This window comes from Glossina fuscipes, unplaced genomic scaffold, assembly GCF_014805625.2.
Source record: "Glossina fuscipes isolate IAEA_lab_2018 unplaced genomic scaffold, Yale_Gfus_2 121, whole genome shotgun sequence".
Lineage (NCBI taxonomy): Eukaryota > Metazoa > Arthropoda > Insecta > Diptera > Glossinidae > Glossina > Glossina fuscipes.
Genome location: NW_023998464.1, coordinates 774,112 through 788,834, shown reverse-complemented (window position 1 = coordinate 788,834; position 14,723 = coordinate 774,112). Strand labels below are relative to the sequence as shown.

General features: G+C 33.5%; 1 protein-coding gene across 1 annotated transcript in view; it reads right to left on the bottom strand.

Annotated features, from left to right (window-relative positions):
* LOC119640436 overlaps positions 1-3,375 on the bottom strand; it is a 26,292-nt gene extending 22,917 nt beyond the window's left edge. The window contains exon 1 of the mRNA XM_038038491.1: positions 3,184-3,375. The gene's annotated coding sequence lies outside the window, so the exon portion shown is untranslated. The remainder of the gene's footprint in view (positions 1-3,183) is intronic.
* Positions 3,376-14,723: the final 11,348 nt, after the last annotated feature.

Sequence of the window (14,723 nt, the reverse complement as noted above, 5' to 3'; positions counted from 1 at the left end):
CCCTCTCTCTCTCTCTCTCTCTCTCTCTCTCTCTCTCTCTCTCTCTCTATCTATCTACCTATCTATCTATCTATCTATCTGCCCATCCATCTATCTACCTTTCTCCCTTCTCTGTCTCTCGCCCACGCCCAACCATGGAAAGTTATATAACAATAATTTAATGCCTGTGTTACTATCGAATAATAGTTTTCTGCTAATTGAATAAAGTTAATGCACTGACTTAACTACGTTTAAACAATACTTTATCACTTCTATAGGTAATTCATTCGAAGTTCCCCGTGAGTTTGTGTATAATAGCCTTAATACTAAAGTTTTACTATAGCTTGGCTCTCATGTTAATAAATACGTACAATAGTGTTATTGATAATAGGATCGCAATAATCGACTTTTAAATGCTTGAAAATACTTTATTGGGGCATTAGCCTTTGAATTAACAGGTTATTATAAAAATTTTTTGTCAAGTATCAAGTTTTATATCTAATCTGTTTTTAAATTTAATTAAGATATTTTTATTGTAATTATATTTAGAATTAAAAAAGAAAATTTTTTTTTCTAATTTTGCTTGAATGAGACAGAAATGTTACTCTTATCATTAAAGATTAGTTAAGGCTGCTTGTGTTTGGCTTTGAAATACTTTTGTGCTTAGACAAAGATAATAGAGTCAATTTTACATTTCGTTAGGAATGAAGAAGCATGAGAAGGGTTTCTGTTTGAATGCCCCTCTTATCCAAATCGATTAAATCCGTATTGACATAAAAGCAAAACTGGAGAAAAGGTGATAAAATTGTTTGTTTACTTTTTTTTATATCGTGTATTTGATTGGGAAAGAAAGCAGTTTTTATATGTAGTTCATTTTAATTGCTTCGTTAAAAAGTGTTTCAGCTAAGTTTTATTACGGTTTACGTTAGAGGTTGGATTTACTTCGGAAATAAAGTAAAAATGCTGTCATTTACTTCTATTAATACTTATTATCAGCGAAAATTTGCTTTATATGCAGCTATATATGAAGTTAGGACCCCATCAATTGCAACCGATTTAACTAGCAAGGCGTTCATAGATTACGTAGTGTACGATAGGACTGAATATTTGAAATATGTTTTCAACCTAATTGTTCGTTCTCTCGTAACTTTGTATACCGTTCTGCTCCCTATCCTTCTTTCCTCTTTCTCTACATTTTACCGCATGTCACTACAGACTGAAAGTTTCACATAGCCGTATATGCACCTCAGCATATCCTTTGTTCTCTTCCATTATGTATTATGCCTTCACCGACGATTTTTAGCACGGAGTATAATCCTAACAGATCCCTATAGTAATCCCAGCGCGTCGATGGGTCCATTAAGGTCTCCAGCCCTTCGTTAAAAGCCATTAGGTGTACACGATCTGAGCTAAGAGCTTAAATCTAAAGTATATATTCTTGATGAATAGCTTCAGATCAAATTCTAGATCGGAGAGAAACACCTGTGTATGTTAATTAAAAAGTTAAGTTAATTGAAAAGTTAAAACGACCATGAGAAATGTGAATCGTGTACAGATGAAACGATGGACAAGCTCACAATTATCAATTGTTACCATTGTTTTCCTCTTCATTTCTACTTGCTGCCTTTCATTGCATTCGTACGCACCCTTTTAACGCCTTCGTTATTGTGAGTGTTTTTTTTTTTTAAGTTAATCATGGTAAATGGTATGACGTATGTTATCATATCAATACATTAGATAATTTTCACCTTGTGTTGTTATACAAATTATCGCAATTCCTTAAGTATTTACTTTAAAAATATAGTATTTTGTGCTCATCCAGCACCCGGAAAAAGATGTAAATTAAATTTTTGAAACTTAAGTGCTTTTTTTTCAAATCATTTAACAAGCTTCTAGATTTTATTGAATAAAGATTAGTAATAAAACAGTAAGAACAATATAATGGGCTACGGCCTACGATTAACTACTCTATAACACTTTACAGGTATTCTTATAACGATCTTTCAAAATGGTGCATTATATGGGAAGTCGTCCAAGAAGAGATCCGATTCGAACATTTTCTTGATCCGATTCGAATATTTTCAGTTTTGTACCGAACCTGTCTGTGTACCAAATTTCCTCAAAATATATCAAAAAGAAAACGAAACATACAGACGGACAAATAAAGACTTAAAGATCACGTCCTTCTGTGTGGTGCATACAACCGCATAAACTTAACACATCCTTGTAGTCTAGGCTGTGTACAGGGGTACAAAAGATGTGAAAACTATATTCAGCTTATAGCGAATCTTGAAGGCGCTTCTCTTTAAAAGTCACAATAAGCTTCAGGTAATCATAGAGTCTTCAGTTACAATGGAGAGCATTTTCATACCGAATCTTTATACAGTTCTCTTAAAGAACTTTAATAAATTTCAATTTCATATCCATTTCCAAATGTCATCTGTCCTCCTTCACTAAGAACTCAATTCATGACAAGCCTCTGCTTTCAGCAATTATTGCTATCGTAATATATTTAAAAAGATCAGCGAATTGACGATGAAAATAACATGCATAACCAAGACTACCTGAAATCTAACACTGATGAGAGAGCTACTTTATCTGTTATCAGCAAAAAGAAAATTCTAACCTACGCCCTCCCTTCGACGACGGCCCCGGTGTATGAATAACATTAGAGAAGTGAATGCAAATCTACTAACAAAAATTACAGAGTAGATAAAATACAAAAATATGGAAACATTTAAATCCAGATATAATTAGATGTAACCAGTTTGAATACGTTTTAACCGGCCTGTATTTTAATTTTTTATAAGATTAAATCATCTATTTTGAAAAAAAAAAAATCCAACACGTTTCATATACTCATATAAACATACTACACTGCTTGGAATAATAAAACACATACACAACAACAAAAAATAAAACAAAACAAAAAACGAAATTAGTCTTATAACGAACTTTGAATACTTAGCTCTTAAAAATTAATTATGAATAAAATTCAATTTAAATTAGAAAGCTGAGAATGATTATTGAACAAACATATTTTGATACTGATAGAGGCGCAACATTTTTTAGATTGCATCATTTATAAGTCTGTGAATAAAAACTAAAAGGCAACATTGCATTGCGAATCTCTTATAACCGAACTGATGACAATAAGCAAAGTGTGTACACACAAATTTTGTCACATGACAAACACTTACTTACTAATTGTGTGATTCCCCTGGTAGAAGTATCTGTTTTCAGTTGGTGACTGTTGGTTATCTTAGCCTTGATCTGTTTGCTTCCTCGAAGATACGAAATGTTTTACAAAAAAATAAAAATTAATTCGAAATTATTAACCAATTAACGCATTAATTATTAAGGAACGAACGAATGCACTTTGTTAGTTATCAGAAATCACACAGGTTCACAAAAAAAATAAAAAATTTCAAAACATATGCTACTATTCTCAATCAGCTTTCAATACTGAATAACGATATGTACATCTTTTTATACCGTTCAATAAAATTGTAAAAAATTCCATTACACTTCTTATATATACATTATAAACGGGGAGATTGACTTATTATATTCTCATTCTATGTGGGTGATCGCAATTAAGGGGAAATTGTTTGTAATCTATCCAAGCAAAAAAAAAAAAAAAAAAAAGCCACCATTTAAAGAAAACCGTAAAAAAATTGTCAAGTTAAAGCAATAAAATAAAGCGCACTTAACGTTACTCTTAATTTATTCAATAAGCTAATGAAGAGAAAGGCAAAGCGGTAATCGAATACAATCGGGTAGATGTTACGTTTTAAGTGTTTTCAAAATAACTTTTCAAAGGGAACAAAACACCTCAGATCAAGGAAGTAAAAGGAAGTAAAAACCCTATAGTGCGCTACGATTCACACTCATTAAATACCTTACATCACTTTATTTAATATAGTTATTTTTAAAACAAGGCTTTACATGGAAAGCGCTCGAAAAATGGGTCATATCCAAACCAAAATTAAAGGTGGATTTATCTCAATTCCTTCTAAAAAACGATCTTGATCGATCGACTCAAGCACACTCAAGTAACTAAACACAATTTTTTGGCGTAGAATATAAAGTAGTCGCATATATTATACGAACAAAAGTTCATCTCAAGACGAACGTAACTTTCTTACTTGTTACACAGATAATTTATAACTTTTTACCGAGAACATTTTACGAACTCTGATATAAATTTATATAAAATATGTAAATTATATTAAAAGTTTGCGTAAATGAAATCATACATACGGTCGTACATAATAATAACAACAGCAACAAGAACAACCCAGTACCTGTTTTTTTGTAAACAACTGCATACCATTTTGTCTACATGATGACATTCATTGCTTTTTGAAATTGTATGCTAAACAAATGAAATCAAATATAGTAACAATTACAATAAAGTAAACCGCAACTTATTATTGTGACACTGATTATGCTTTACAATTACATCTATGTTCATGAATAAATAAACTTTATATGTTTAGAAAGGAAGCTTTGCACATTCATTAAAAATGCATACAATACGTCGCCCTCTTTCATTGAAAATAATCAGAGCGAATTCCTTTACACCACGGGTTTTTCAAATCTTTCGCTAGTCTTTAAAAATTATTGCAAAATGAAAGAGAAAGAGAAATTTGCATTCTGGGCTACAAACCTTCATAGTTCGAATGAGGGAAATATTTCGAATTCTTCTTCCATATTCATATATCTGAAATGGTTACGGGCAATGAGGAAGTCCGATAAACGCCATTTAAGAACATAGATATATATAGGTATAGATACGCATACATCTACATATTCAAGATGAAGACCTCTGTCTGCCTGCCTGCTGAATTTGCACTTGTGACTACAAAACTTTGGCTGCGAAAGCAAATTGGATCTAAAATTTTATATTGCCTTTCCCGTTCCCACAAAGTATCAAATTCGAATAAGTAATCCCGTACAAGCGACGTAGGACTGGAACAGTATTGGTATATGCAACTTGGCCGCATTTTCATAAAAAATCCAAACAAACACATGTCCCCATCAACCAATTTGGCCCATACATCTATCGGCAATTAGAAGAAGCTGGGTTTATGGTTCTCGATATCGAGTAAACTTGATCGGCAGCAAGAAAAATGCGTACTCTAGCGGCAGCTTAAACTCTCTACCAATTACTCGATATTGGGAACCATAAACCGCGCGCTGATGAATATTTCCCTTTTAATAAAATATAACCTCACATATTTAGATATTTTAATCGGAAATTGTCATTGTGAGTCCTAGATTTTTTCTTAACTCAAAAATAGTTTATTGGAAATTCTCCACAGAGAATTACCAAAAGAACTTATATAAGGCCGCGTAAATAGTCCGCAAGATTTGAGTAAAGAATTTGGCCATTCCGTACGTAATTTATTTCTTATTACTTTTAAACAAGTGATTACTAAGCATCATATAATTCGGTGGAGTAATAAAGGAGTTGCATATATTAAACATAAGTAAAAATAATATAATGAGCCGCGGTCCACCTTAAAATACCCTACAACGGTGACCGGTGAACAAGTGGTCCAATCCGAACCATTTCTAGGACCGTTCGTCCTTCGGCCAAAACACGTCAGTACTCCAAATTCGAATAATTACGACTTAAAAGTTGGACACAATTATACGAGACGGGTAAACGGATAGAAATCAGCATAATAAAAGGCGTGTCTATCTCAAATGCTTCTGGATGTTATTTATATCTTACTTTATATCTTATTTAAAAACGTACTTTTATTGAACCAATCAGATCAGTCAGTTTGCTGACAATATATATAATTATTCTTAACGAAAACTAGAACATTATAGTCGGGCAACACCGACCTTCACATTCCCTACACCACTTCGCTTAGTACACTTACTCACTCGTTTTGGCATTAATACACGAAAAAGTACGTGTACGTATTTTCATGCAAATCCATAATTTCCACGAAAGGCTGCATATTGAAAGGTCAGATTTTCTCTCTTTTGCTTTTCGTGATAGTGCTGGAGTCCAAAAAAGTGGTTCTATGTGATCCAAATGATTTACCATTAATTTTTTTGCTGAAACTCTGCAATGATTTAATTTTCATCATAAAATATTAAAAATTAACCGTTCCTCCGAGGAGCTTACTCTTCATGAACCACACTATAAGGAGTTGGGCCAAGAAATAGACCCATGCGGTTCAAATTAGGTCCACTTAGTCTAAGTTAGTCTTTTTTGTCTAATTACTATCATGAAAAAATTATCATCACAAAAAAAATTAGCAATTAGTCCTTGAGTTAGTTATATGAGAGAGTTCAAAACCAATTTAGATTGCCGAAATACTACTACTTAGCCATTTTTGCTGAGAAATTTGGAGAATTGCAATTTTTTTCATATAGGTACTTTTCAGAATCAGGCATTATATGGGGAGTGTTCGAAAAAGCGGATGTATCCGACCCATTTTCAATAGCGTTCGTCCTTGGGCCATAGTATGTCTGCATACTAAACTTCATCAAAAGTAGCTCCAATAATGCCTTTAAAAAGTTGACGTCAAAGTCGGCAGAACATCCCGGCTTTTAAGGTCGCATTTCCACAACGGCAGTTTACAAACCAATTTCTGATTGCCTGCATATTCTTTCATCTGTTGCCTTAAGACTATCACTTTGTTTAAATTCCCAAAGCATTGCATGTCGAATATGCATTTTTTGACTCTAGATTTCGGAGCCTAAGAAAAACAGTTGAATGTAACATGCACTTTATCTATATGTTGAAAACAAGAGTTCGTGTGTTTCGTTGATATATAGTCGGTAAATATGGACAATAGATTCTACCTAGCTTCATCGGAAGTTGCTTAGATATCAGACAAGAAATGAATCAAAATTTGAACTCCTATTTTTGAATAGAGACTTTGTTTACTTTCTTTTAAATAAAACCGATAGTCGTAGCTGCTAGGTTCATCTTACTTTAACTCAAAAATTTATTTTTTTAGCCTAAGTAAATTATAATTAAAATAACAACAACATAAACAATATATATTATTACACCGACCGCTGTAGGATCATTGCCAGCATTGATCTAACCTTGTTTGGCAGTCTGTCCGTTTTGTTTTCTTGTGTTCAACCTAAAGGCCTCAATTCTTGAGGTATATTAAAACAATTGGGATAACGGCCCAAAGTGTTGGACCAAGGGGTTGGTCCAAGGACGAATGCTATTGAAAATGCTTCAGGTCGGACCTCCTTTTCGGCCACTTCCCACATAACTGTTTATTTTGAGTAATTGTATTAAGTGAAAAGGTATGTGGTATTTAATGATGAGCCGTCATAATTATTACTCTGAGCATATTTTAATCAATTAAGTCTGTGAACAATTCTCAAGCAAGAAACAAGTCAACATTTGAACTATATTTTTGTATAAATTTTTTTTTTTTTAAACAAATCCGATAGTCTTAGCTGCTGAAAATGCAAACCGAATTTTGAGAGGAACTGCGATTAGTCTCAAAGTTCTGTGTAAACCTAATAAAAATTTCTCACAATTCTTACTTCGATTTTTTCAATGTCTATAATTCTTAGATTATTTTCGATTTACAACGTAAACTGTAAATAATATACAGGCGTCTCTCATGTAACGCGGTATTTGTCAAGCCCGGTTTCAACACTAAACGGTACAAAATTTACGAATATTGTAACACGGTTTTAAAAAAACATGATTTTCAAAAGCCGAATATGCGCTCCGTTCAATTCTTTTTCAATTCTTTTCTGCTTTTATTTTTATCTTGTCGTCAACAGGGAAACTGCAAACAACAAAAAAAAATTTGATTAGCGATGATTTTTGATGAAAATTAATTTTGTGTTCGTCATTATTAATTTTTGAATATATTTTCAATTTTTATCTTCCATTTTTTTAACTTACTTTTTCATATATACATGCAATGCTTGAACTTTAGGGTATCATAAAATGTTGCTTATGATTACGCTTCAATATAACACGGCTGTTGATTTATATTATTTCAAAGCCCCGTTAAAACGACTTCGATATAACATAAACCAGGTTGCTATACAACACTGTGCACTGTTGCCTTGGTTTATATTACATCTAAGTTTAATTTATATACAATTTTTTATTATACTCTAACTTAAGTAAATGGCGCGGTTTCGAAGCAGCGAGGCGCAAATTAACCCTGCTACACAAACGACGCGCATACATCAAAATTTATATCTCTTGCCAATTACGAGCGCGAAAGCTTTAAGTGATAAATATAATATGTAAAATTTTTTAATATTATCTTGCTGTCGATAGTCTTAGTTACTTACTTATTTCGTAAATAGTATATAACTCATATTACTCATAAATTTAAATGTCAAATATTAAACAATAAGAAAGCCACCACTACATCCGACTTACATCGATTGTAGCGTCGTAGTTCATAAAAGCACTTTAAAACATATCCGTCATGTTTACCATTATTTGAGATTTACTTTCTCGTCTCCTTTTTATATACAGTGATTGAGTTTTTTCACCCGAAAAAAATAAACACTTGTTAAATCTAGTCCACTGTCTAATTACAAAAATTTATTTTACTATTTTGTATTAGTAGGGTATAAATATTAAAACAGCCAAAAAAATTAATAACTTCCACAACTCGAAAAACAACGTCATTAATATTGGGGTTTTTTTTGATATCAGGAAGGATACGAACAAAAAAATTTGCATATTAATGAAAATTAACATTTGCTGATGAGAGCAAATATGACGTGGTCCCACTAAGGATTGGACATTTTCCCTGACAAATTCTAGTCTTAGTTTCCTACTACGTTGTTGCAAAAACGGCTTACGGTGTGGATAGCAATGGTCATGTTTCAGTTTGGTATGTATTCGACCAATGGTCTTTAAGAATGGCACTGTAGGCTATTGATGACCATTTTAACGATATTGAAGGGAAATTTGAAAGAAAGAGTTGACCAATTTGGTATTTTGGAGACATTCAAATTCTACCAAGATAACCACCTTAGGTACAAGTCCCTCTTAATTAAGAATGGCCCTTACATAACTGCCCCCAAGTGCTTCATCCTCTTTCTCAATTACCAGGCGTGAATGCCATCAAAAATATGTGGGATGAATCACGCCCTGTACGAGAACCCTCAATCTCTTCCATCCAAGATCTAAAAAATAGAGTACACGAGGAATAAACGAAGATCCATGCTTCCTTTGCAATAAAACTTATACAAAGTATGTCAAAACGTTTAGATGATGTCTTTGGACAAAAAGTAAACCCCACCAAATACTACTAACTAGTAATATGCTGTTTTTTCTTTGCACCCATTTTTTGGGTTCTTAAAGTTATTTAATTTTTATGTCCCCTGCAATAATGTTTTGTTTGTTTTATTTTCAATTTTTTAATATGTATTCCCTAGTAGTACAAAATAGTAACATAAATTCTTACGTTTGGACATAGGGCTAGGTTTAACAACTGTTTACTTTTTGCCGAGCAAAAAAATTCAATACTAATGAGACTCACTGTATTTAAAGCGTTACGCAAAAGCTTTCGTGTATTTTTTCCAATAATTCTCAAATTTCTCAAATCTTAGATGCTTTTGCACCAAAGCCGACTAAATAGAAAACAATGACAGTTAAAAGCCGGAACAGAGGTAATTCGATGCTAATAAATAATTACACTTCTAAAGAGCATCCATTGCGTATGCGCTACAAGCATTTGCGACAAACTATAACCAATAGATAACGAAGATGCAATCGCTTTGGGGAAAATCGTGCTTGGCCACAACTCCAAGCGAGTAAATAAATTTGAAATAGTTTATTAACAATCCGAGTCATAATCGAATTGTCCTGCTTCTCTATATTACGTTTCAGATGAATGTCTTTAAAGACAGGTATCAAGCATGTTGAAATTATCGTGATTTTGTGATTGCATTCAAATTTCGACCGCAGTAGATGCAGGTTTAGATTTACTTTTAAACTGCCTTAAATAGGTTGAAAGGCAGACAGACGTACAGCCGGACTTGCGGACATACAGAGCAATAGATATGTAGAGGGATCCGATTACAAGCTGGCAGACGCCGAAGTATTCGAACGAACGAACGAATGAACACATGGAAAGTAGAAGTGCAGGTATTCGAGTGATGTCAACGAATGGAAAGGAGGTTGGCTTGATAAACAGAGATGAATAAATCGCTTCAAGCGTCTGTACTTTATAAAATGTCTGCCTCCTCTTTCTACTCTGCTGTCATAGACTGTGTTATATTTCGATAATGTTTATAAAAATACCGGTCTAACTAAAAACTTATAAATAAACTCGCTTATGTATGTCAAATGCAACAAAATCTGTTAATATAAACGAGGAAAAAGCGTTTCTGTGGAGCTTATAGAAATGAACTTTTATAAAACTTGCGAATGCTTCTAATATTTGTTAACTGCTTTTAATACCGTCAGATGACTATTAGAAGTAAGCTTTTATTTAGCAAAATGACAGACATTCGCTTTACGCTACGACGAATAGACTTACTTGCCTTTGCTCTTTAAGTAGAAGCGAAAACCTGTTCGTATTGTAATGGAAACTTTGAAAATTTTCGGGGTTTTTCTGTACGGTCTTTTTTTAGCTTAAAAATAAACCCATTCATAGTAATCGGCTTTGATTTCATAATTTCTGGTAGATACTTGTCGTGTTTTTTGCTTTGGTATTTAACGGCAAGGGAATGTCAATTCTTAAAATTATAATAAGCCTACCGCTCTATTTAAGGCATATTTCTTGCATTATCCTATCACACCCGCTCGTTGTTGTTTTTATGTGCGTTTCTCTGCGAAAGATTTTGTTAAGAATTGTTTTATGTATTAGGCGTGCATGTATGCGTGCTTCATAGCGCGATGCTGATGGTTTGCTTCTTAACACAATATATTAAGTAAAAGGTTCTTCCTGATAGATGACAACGGAGTGCCGTAGCGTGAAACCTATTGAATCGAAAATGGAGTTTGACGAAAAGGGTAGTGCAAGGTCAACTAAAAAAAGGACAACATTGCGACATTTTTTAAACGATTTGAGTGCAATTGGGCTTTGAGAAGAAGGAACAACACGTTTTGGATTTGTTTTTACTTCGACCAAAGTGACAGTTGCACTCAGGGATGGGAAAAGTGCAACGGGCTTGTGAGAAAGGAGCATATCTGAAAATTAGCAATACGCAAATAATTTATTCGTTTCTGCCGTGAAAATTGCGACTCAAACACCTGTTCCGAAGTCAATGAATTTCTCAATAAATATTGGGAAACATATCATCTTGCATTTTATCTATATTTTTTACAAATCGCTGCGAAGTCCAATAACAATTTCTAGTTAGACTCCATATCCATAGCAGAAAAATGGGGCTAAGCATTGTCAGCGCGTTCATACCGTGCAAGCTTACGCTCTGCAAATATCCAAGACTATATATGACCCTAATCAGAGTTAGACTCCAAGCCGATTTAAACTTGGCTTTGTTTTTGAAAATCAAAACTTCACCGTGGCAATCTTAAACATTCACATGTTCAATTATTGAGAAGTGTAAACATGTATGCTTATTCTCACATGTTGGAATTTTTATACAAATGTTTGCCGTACAAACCGATCCACCGATCACCAAGCGGCAAATGTAAAAATGAAGATCATCCTCTAAAAAATTTGCACATAAAAAAATAGAACTTACCGTCTACAGCAGATACTGATCTAAATTTTTGCTAAAAGCATACATCAGAACTTTCGAAAAATTCGCAACAAAAATGGATTGATCGTTCGATCAAGAGACAGTTGGGAATTCAAATACTTTCGAAATTTTTGTATTATGCTAAAGACTACCTGTCACTCATTTGAAAGGATATTTAAGCCTCTACTGTATTTTTCATTTTCTACAATAAAATCGGGACCGTTTGCACTCGAGAGCTAAATATGATTATAAATTTGAAAAATATTCATTTTTAAGAACCACACCAATCCACATATGCAAAGCAATATATTTTATAAATTATGAAGTACTATTATTTAATCTTGAGAGTCTGACGTCAGAAAAGCGTCAATGAGTAGCCAGACAAAGCAGATCATGTAGACAATCAATTAAAATTTCCGGAGTGAAATTCTTAAATTTTTTACAATAAACATAACATCTTTCATAATACGTATGCAATATTTTGATAATTTGTTTTATGGCATCTCATATAAACATAAAATATTTTTGAAAATTTTTTATATACTGTCTGTCTGTCGTCTGCAAGTTCTTTGTTAAAAAATTTCCATAGACGTGCTTAACTAACGATATATAAGTTTGTAATGACAGTAATGTGCAAAAAATACTTTTCGTTGCCTTTTGCAAATTGTCAGAAATTTTAAAAATGTTTGCCTGTTTGTTTGTTTTGTTTGTAATTTGCAATAGTTTGGTCTCTATGAAATAAGTTTTCTTAAATGAAGACATGAAAATTTAATAGGAGCCAGTTTATCTTTCATCACTGTTTTAGAATCGATTCGCGACTATCGCATTTCGAACAATCTAACAGCAAAGCAAAAGCAGATAATCTACGATAACTCAAGGATGCAGACTAATTGTCGCCATATGAATGAAGCAGTTTTTGTTACCAAAATGAATTGTTTTTACACCTACTGGCACGCAGGATAAGGTTATACTCACTTCCTCTTTTCGTTTAGAACATCAAAAAGTAGATACCTATATATTCTTGATCAGAATTAGATTCTAATTTCATTTAATCGTCTCTTAATATTCATCCTTTCGGGGGATGTTCCCTGTACGTCCAGGCGGGAAATGTTATGGGTACGGAAGGATGGAACGACGGAGTACGGTTTGGGTACGCTTGATATAAAAGTTGTCGTGCGAAATACACGCAAAGCTTTGTAATCCTACTAAAGTATTCAATTGCCGGGTAAATCTCGTTTAGTAGAAATTAAAATTATGTAATACGATAGGAATATAAGCCAAGATAAATATATGCAGCAGTCCGCGGCATGATTAAAACTTAATACAGGAAATGATTTGGAGGACGAGGAACAATGTTTGCCAACTTGCAGTTGGGCCTAGAATGATAACCATAGAATGATCACATTCCTATCTATCGTAAACTTCATTGATTTCCATGAATAGGCTTGTTAGGTTTAGCAACTGACACACCCAGCGGAGAATGAGGTTAACATATCAGTATACAACTTTGCAATGGTTTCTTCATCCATCACCGAAGGATTCGGTGAACACGTTTGCAACGCCCAGAAGTAAAATTTCGGGGAGCCTATTAATGTATATATTCTTATCAACTTCAAATTTGGTAAAAACATTCAAAGTTCTTGAAACTGAGTCAAATCGGTCGAAAGATACGACTACAGTATGAATGAACTGAATAAAAATTTGGATTTTTCCTCATTATCTGCAAGCTACAGTAAGTAAATGTAAAAAAATTTGAACGTATATTCTGTAGGCGGTGCTGTATTGTCTGTACAAAAATTAAAGAATATCAAAGGTTAACTTTTTCAATACCTTCATAACGCGCAGAAGAAAGCTTCAACAACCTCATAAAGCATATAAATTCTTTGCCAGTCTCAAATTTCGAAATCGACCTAAGCATGTCCGTCTGTTTGTCCGTCCACCGACCGTCCATCGCTTACAAATTTCCAAAAGATTCAGATCGAATAACACGCCTACAACGCCGCACGTCTATACAAGCAACACTGAAAACAACATCGCTTTCCGCCCCTTTTGCGCGTCGTTCGTCAACTACAACACGCACACGATATATATATGCAGAAAATTATTCTAGCAAAAATCAGCCACGCCCACACAATATTGTAGAGAATGCGAGTTTATATTGTTGCTTCTTTCAATCTTTTACGTAATAACAGTGATGAATATAAGATTCAGTCACAAGCGAATATGATTTTCTTATTTGTTGCTTTCCCAATTATCAAAGCCTATTGTAGCAAATTTTTTTTACATCATTGTGCATGGAAGAAATCTTCGAAAAGTTATATTTCTGTTATTGCGGCAATTGTTGATGACTTCGAGAGTAAATTGCACAATAAAATGGAAAAGAAAAAAAGCGGACGAAATAAATTCTTTAGCATTACTGCGTTGCACATTTTTTATTCTGATTATTTTACGTGTAAGCTTAATTAATTAAACATAAATAGTAAAATCAAATTAAAAATTCAGAAAAAGAATTAATTCGCTTTAGAGCGACACTTACACACCTCAATCCAATAGAGAAAAATGGCAAAAATTTTTGGTATTTATTTTGGTAAATGTACATCATATCTGTTTTAGGTTGTAAGTTGTACATGACCTGGCCTAATTATGTGCAAATCATGCCCAAATTTAAACTCGCGAAGAAAAATGTTTCACACATCAAACATCTATCGGCTATATTTAAAAAATCTACAAAAACACCACGTTATACTCTGCCATCGAATATCCAGCTATACACGTTCTACTACCTAAGAAGGCAAAGTCTACTACAAATGCGAAGGTAGTTCGTAGTTCGTAGTGGCTGGTCCCGAGACTATTATAACAACAGGTATATTGTAATATTTCAGTTTTATTATATTCGGTTTGTCGGTTAGTTCTACATGCAGATTTTTTCCCAGGGCGAAGAATTAAGAAGCCCAAGCTGACGGGTCTTAGCCGAATGAAAAGCGATAGTGAATGTGGTCCCATTTTGAAAACTCGATATATCAACGGGACTGGAGCAAGCCATTCGATGCTGTTTCATG